Consider the following 7,625-nt stretch of genomic DNA (forward strand, 5'->3'; position numbering starts at 1 on the left):
ATAGAGAGCTGCCTACTTGTTCAGCCAGCTGGATTGCTGCCAAAATCCAGCCCGTCTCTACTGGCATAATTGAATGCCCTCATCTATTGTGAGTACCCTGTTATCATTGTACACTGGTACATCTTCAGAAACCCCCATTGATCTGCACCATTGGCGCCCCTTCCGTGTTGTTCTTTCTTTTTTGATAATTCTATTAAAGACTACATAAATATATTTAAGACAGCTTCTGAATCTGTCATTGAGAATGCATATTCTCCTAAAAAAGCAAAAGAAAAGAAAAAACATTTAACTAAAACATATAAGAATTTATTATTAAAAAAGAATCCATACATCAAAGTTAATTCTCATTTTAAAAAGAATAAAATTGTCTCTTCTGATTCAGATTCGGATGACACAGCTCCTACTAAAATAGCAGCCAAGAGGAAAGTAGGCTTAGTCTCTACATCTGAGTTTTCGGACTCCTGTATAAATAATGATGATTATTCTTGGCAATCCATATATATGCAAGAACTTTTTTGACAGTTCTTCATCAGATTAAATTCCCAAAAAGAAAAAATACAAAAAATCTATTAAAAAAAAACAAAAAAGAGATTAATTGACAATGAAGGTCAAGAATATTTAGATCCTGAAGATCTACAGCATCCTCGCTCCTCTAATTGGAGACCTTTTAAGAGGGTTGCTAGATTTCTGGATCACTATTTAAGAAAATCTCTCTCAGTGAAAGCCAGGTCTACTCTCAGGGCAGAATGCCCTAGGCTAGATTTGCCTCATAAATCTTCTGTTATGCCAGAAGTGGATGCAAATATTGTTAAATTTGTAAGTACAAAAAAATTTAATATTAAAAAAGGGCCAGATAAATTTTTAAAAGCATGTCAAGATAAATTTTTAGACACCTTAGGTCCTATTACTAAGATGTTTGAATTGACAAAGGAGGCTATAGTCAATAAATCTATGCGAGATCCTTATATTATGAGACAATGGATTCAAAGGTCCATTTATTTGATGGGAGATGCTAATACAGCCTTATCTACTCAGCGTAGAAGAATCATATTACGCAAAATTGGCCCTAAAATTTCTGACTTTGCCCCTACAGAGATGGGTCCTCATTCTAAAGGGTTTATTGTTTGGGGATTTAGGTTTAAAGGAATTAAACTCTTATGTCAATACGTTTAATTCATTGAATAAAGTCAAAACTACAAAAAAGATTTGTTATCCTCCACCTAACCATGTTTTTTAATGGGCCGGGAAATGAAGAGGCCATTTTCCCAGTCATCCAATCCTTTCCTCCACCAAATCCCTCCCTCACAAACTTCTTTACCTCAAGAACTCGTCCATGGAATCCAAGATTTGCCAGAACAAGATCCCGTCCAAGACCTTTCTCAGGTAAGTCCCCTTTCTTTACACAACACAATTTTTTTTCCCCACAGGGTTGGGGGAAGATTATCCCTTTTTATAAAAAATTGGAACTTTATAACATCAGATGTTTGGGTTATTCAGACTGTTTTAGGTCTTCTCCTAGATTTTATATCTCCTCCTTTCCAAAATTATCCTCCAAATCCAATTGTTTTTTCAAAAACAGACTCAAATCTTTTAGATCAAGAGATAACAGATCTTCATTTAAAACAAGCCAAACTAGCTCCAAACAACAGAAATTCTTTTCTCAGCAACATGTTTTTTTGTGAGAAAGAAAGAAGGATCTTTACATCCGGTGATAAATCTGAGGAATCTGAGGGCTAGATTTATTAAGCCCCTACGGCAGCAAGTTCTCTCAAGAACTTGCTCGCCGGGATTTATCAAGCAGCGGTCACCAGACCGCTGCTTCCCTAACATCTACGCCACCTCTATTGTGGCGAAATTCAATCTCCTCGGTCGAGTCCGACCGAGGAGATTGACAGCTCCTGCCCAAGCGTGCTTGGCTGTGCGCGAGCAGGGGGCGGGATTGCACGCGAGCGCAAAATTGCGCTCGTGTGCAATGTTAATTACCTGCGGGTAATTTCGCCCCAACATAGGCGAGCTGAGGCGTACAGGGGCGCGTATACGCTCCCCTGTATGCCTCAGCGTTGATAAATCTAGCCCTGAATGCCTTTCTCTCTTACAATCATTTCAAGATGGAAGGAATTCATCTTCTGAGAGATTGTCTTATGGACAAAGACTGGTTAGTAAGACTAGATTTAACAGACGCTTACTTGACAGTTCCTATTCATCCTTCCCATCCCAATTTTCTCTGTTTTATTTGGAGAAATCGGATTTGTCAGTTTACTTGTCTCCCTTTTGGTCTATCATCAGCTACTTGGGTTGTCACAAAAATTTTAAAACCTGTAGTAGCTTGGTTGAGATTAAGACAAGAGGTATTCGTCTAATCATTTATTTGGACGATATACTTCTTATGATCCTTCCCTTCTTCTTTCTCATTTGGAATTAACTCTGGATATTTTGAAGAACCTAACACCTAGATTACGAGTTTTGCGTTAGAAGCTGTGCGGTGCTAACGAGCAGTTTAAGCTCACCGCTCACTTACAGACAGCACTGGTATTACGTGTTTTTCCGGCGTTATCCGCAAAAAAGTGAGCGAAGAGCAAAATTTAGCTCCACATCTCACCTGACCTCAATACCAGTGCTGCTTACGTTAGCGGTGAGCTGCTAAAACGTGCTCGTGCACGATTTCCCTATAGGAATCAATGGGGGAGAGCCGGCTGAAAAAAACCTAACACTTGCAAAAAAGCAGTGTAAAGCTCCTAACGCAGCCCCATTGATTCCTATGGGGAAACAAAAGTTATGTCTACACCTAACACCCTAACATGAACCCGAGTTCAATACCAGTGCTGCTTACGTTAGCGGTGAGCTGCTAAAACGTGCTCGTGCACGATTTCCCTATAGGAATCAATGGGGGAGAGCCGGCTGAAAAAAACCTAACACTTGCAAAAAAGCAGTGTAAAGCTCCTAACGCAGCCCCATTGATTCCTATGGGGAAACAAAAGTTATGTCTACACCTAACACCCTAACATGAACCCGAGTCTAAACACCCCTAATATTACACTTATTAACCCCTATTCTGCCGCCCCCGACATCACCAACACCTGCATTATATTATTAACCCCTAATCTGCTGCTAAAGTACAGAGAAAAAAAACAACTAAATTACAGAAAATAATAAAATAATTACAAGATTTTTTAAACTAATTACACCTACTCTAATCCCCCTAACAAAATAAAAAAGCCCCCCAAAATAAAAAAAAAAGCCCTACCCTACACTAAATTACAAATAGCCCTTAAAAGGGCCTTTTGCAGGGCATTGCCCCAAAGTAATCAGCTCTTTTACCTGTAAAAAAAAAAAAGTAAAAATACCCCCCCAACATTAAAACCCACCACCCACACAACCAACCCTACTCTAAAACCCACCCAATCCCCCATTAAGAAAACCTAACCTAACCCCTTGAAGATCACCCTACCGTGAGACGTCTTCACCCAACCGGGCAGAAGTGGACCTCCAGATGGGCAGAAGTCTTCACCCAACCAGGCAGAAGTGTACCTCCAGACGGGCAGAAGTCTTCATCCAGACGGCATCTTCTATCTTCATCCATCCGGTGCGGAGCGGGTCCATCTTCAAGACATCCGACACGGAGCATCCTCTTCTAATGACATTCGACGACTGAATGAAGGTTCCTTTAAATTACGTCATCCAAGATGGCGTCCCTTCAATTCCGATTGGCTGATATAATTCTATGAGCCAATCGGAAATTAAGGTAGAAAAAATCCTATTGGCTGATGCAATTAGCCAATAGGATTTAACTGGCATTCTATTGGCTGATTGTAACAGCAAATAGAATGCCAGCTCAATCCTATTGGCTGATTGGATCAGCCAATAGGATTGAACTTCAATCCTATTGGCTGATTGCATCAGCCAATAGGATTTTTTTCTACCTTAATTCCGATTGGTTGATAGAATTCCATCAGCCAATCGGAATTGAAGGGACGCCATCTTGGATGACGTCATTTAAAGGAACCTTCATTCAGTTGTCGGATGTCATTAGAAGACGATGCTCGGCGTCGGATGTCTTGAAGATGGACCCGCTTCGCGTCGGATGGATGAAGATAGAAGATGACGTCTGGATGAAGACTTCTGCCCATCTGGAGGTCCACTTCTGCCCGGTTGGGTGAAGACTTCTGCCCGTCTGGAGGTCCACTTCTGCCCGGTTGGGTGAAGACGTCTCACGGTAGGGTGATCTTCACGGGGTTAGTGTTAGGTTTTTTTAAGGGGGGATTGGGTGGGTTAAAATAAATACAAAGTTGCCTGTAAAATAAAAATAAACCCTAAGCTAGCTACAATGTAACTATTAGTTATATTATAGCTAGCTAAGGGTTTATTTTATAGGTAAGTATTTAGTTTTAAATAGGAATAATTTAGGTAATTGTAGTAATTTTATTTAGATTTATTTAAATTATATTTAAGTTAGGGGGTGTTAGGGTTAGACTTAGGTTTAGGGGTTAATAACTTTATTATAGTGGCGGCGATGTTGGGGGCGGCAGATTAGGGGTTAATAAATGTAGGTAGGTGTCGGCAATGTTAGGGCCGGCAGATTAGAGATTAATAATATTTAAATAGTGTTTGCGATGCGGGAGTGCAGCGGTTTAGGGGTTAATATATTTATTATAGTGGCGGCGATGTCCAGTTCGGCAGATTAGGGGTTAAAATATTTATTTTATTGTTTGCGACGTGGGGGGCCTCGGTTTAGGGGTTAACAAGTAGTTTATGGGTGTTAGTGTACTTTTTAGCACTTTAGTTAAGAGTTTTATTCTACGGCGTTGTAGTGTAAAACTCTTAACTACTGACTTTAATATGCGGTATCAGTCTTGACAGGAGAGGCTGTACCGCTCACTTTTGGTCAGACTCGTAATACCGGCACTATGCACGTCCCATTGAAAAAAGAGGATACGCAATTGACGTAATTGGATTTGCGGTATTTCCGAGTCTGGCCAAAAATGTGAGCGGTACACCTGTACCTGCAAGGCTCGTAATACCAGCGGGCATTAAAAAGCAGCGTTAGGACCTCTTAACGCTGCTTTTTAACCTTAACGCACAACTCGTAATATAGCCGGAGGTTTCCTTCTTAATTACAAAAAATCAGTTCTTCTTCCTTCACAGAAACTGACTTTTCAAGGTTTTCTAATAGATACATATTTATCTACTTTGAGTCTTCCCTTGGAGAAAGTAAACAAAATAGAGTTAGACATTTCTCATTTATTAAAGAAAAAGTTTTTTCCAATCAGGACTCTTGCAATAATTGTGGGTCTTCTTTCTGCCTCAATTCAAGCAATTTTTCCAGCTCCATTACATTACAGAGATTCATTTTTTTATTTATTTAGGGAAGGGTTTCTCTTATTCTCAGAGGATTTCTTTGTCAGAAGAAGCCAGGACTGAATTGATCTGGTGGCTTTCCAATATAGAAGCGTGGAATGGCAAAGCTATATTCAGAAAAGTTCCAGATGTTATAATGGAATTGGATGCAAGCAATTCAGGCTGGGGTGCCAGATGTGGTTCTCAAATAACTGGAGGCAAATGGTCAATTTCGGAACACAAATTGCATATAAATTGTCTGGAATTGATCGCAGGTTCTTTTGCAATAAAGAGCTTTATACACCCCACATACATCAGTGACTTAAATACCCACTCACCTTAAACACCAAAGTGCACTACAGTAGGCGCCCATTACGGAGCACACGTCATCAGGCGGCGCCCGTATCCAAACAACCTACTGTAAATAACTACCATGTAGCTATGTGTATTAGATACAATCAATTTAAAAACAAAGTAACTAAATCGTAAATAGCGCAACCAAATAGGCAATAAATCTATGCATCTATAATTAAACTGCAATAACTAGAAGAGCAATACAGAGCCTACGCTGCTATTATCAGCTACAACAGCACATAATAGACATGAAAATCTTAATCATTGTCCACTGCGATCAACCAGCCTTACATACCAAAAATAACAAGCATAAAGTCCAGAAAACACCAAAAAAAATAAAAACAAAACAAATAAGGATTAAAAAATGAACAAAAATCACTTAAACAAGTAACAAAATAAACCTCAAAACCAAACCAAAAATACATACATAAAAATAGAAGTAAAAAATAAATGAAACAGATAAACCAAACTAAATAAAAATAAATAAAATAAAATACAAATAAATAAATAAAAACAAATGAAAATAAATATAAAGGGGACCAACAACAATAAACAAACATAAATGTTCTCAGGGATAGATGCTATGCTTTCCAGATCTACTAGGGGGCCAAGTTTAAAAAAACTATGCATTTGAGCTTGGTGTTTAACCCTTTAGGGATTATGGTTTCTAGTTCGAAGGTCCATCTAGTTTCCCTCTGAAGGAGAAGTCTTTTTCTGTCACCACCTCTGCTCAGTTCAGGGATGTGGTCTATGACCGTGTAGCGGAGATCTGCTACACTATGTCCATGTTCTTTAAAATGTCTGGCCACTGGTTGGTTTGACTCACCTTTTTTTATAGCTTGTCTAATTGCGCTCCTATGATTGGCCGTCCTTACTCTCAGGTTGTCACATGTCTTGCCAACATAGAAAAGGCTGCACGGACAGTGCAAAAGGTACACTATATAGGGGGTAGTGCATGTCATCCTATGTCTATGGAAGTATTTTTTACTGTGTCTTGGATGATTGAAGTAATTCCCGGTAGACATCCCGTTACACGTAGTGCACCCACTGCACTTAAAACAACCAGGTTTTAATTTTTGCTTGTTAAGACAGTTTTTGGAGTAGCAATGTGCCGGGTCTGTCAGTTGTAAATTATCCTTCAGCTATCTTTCTGTCTTATATCCTATGCGCGGTGCCTCCATATCCTTAAATGGTAATGTCTCATCACTCTGGAGGATTTCCAATTGCGCCTTAGAATTCGATTAAAATAATTTTTATCGGCTGTGTAAACGGTAGTAAAGGTTAGTCTCTTCTTTTTATCCATAATCCTCTTTGTCTTATCATCAGCATACACCGATTCCATCTTATCGTTGAGGGACTTCTTATTGTAACCCCGTTCAATGAAGCATTGTTTCATTTTCTTCAGTTGAATTCTTGCATTGTCCTCTCGGGTATTATTCCTTTTGACACGCACCAGCTGTGATTTAGGTAATGCTTTCTTTAATGCTGGAGGGTGACAGCTGGAGGTCTCTAGTAACAAATTCCTGTCTGTTGGTTTCTTATACAGAGTAATCTGTAGGGTGTGATCTTCCTTAAAGATCTTTAGGTCCAGAAACTCAATCGACTCTTTACTCCAGTTCATCTTAAACTTCAGAGACTGATGTAGTTGATTAAGACATTCAAACCACTCTGTAGTGCTGTTGGACCCCCTCTCCATATAATGAAGAGGTTGTCTATATACCTCCTGTATATTATTATGTTCGGGTCTTGAAAGATGTACCCATTACTTCGCTCAAACTCGTCCATAAAGAGATTCGCATATGATGGGGCCACATTCGACCCCATCGCTGTCCCTGTTAGCTGTAGGTAATACTTTTTCTCAAAGCGGAAGAAGTTCATCTTCAAGCAACATTCTAAGAGATCCATTATGAATAATCCAGGTGGTCCCACGTATGGGT

This window comes from Bombina bombina, chromosome 6 (genome assembly GCF_027579735.1).
Source record: "Bombina bombina isolate aBomBom1 chromosome 6, aBomBom1.pri, whole genome shotgun sequence".
In the NCBI taxonomy this organism is placed as follows: Eukaryota; Metazoa; Chordata; class Amphibia; order Anura; family Bombinatoridae; genus Bombina; species Bombina bombina.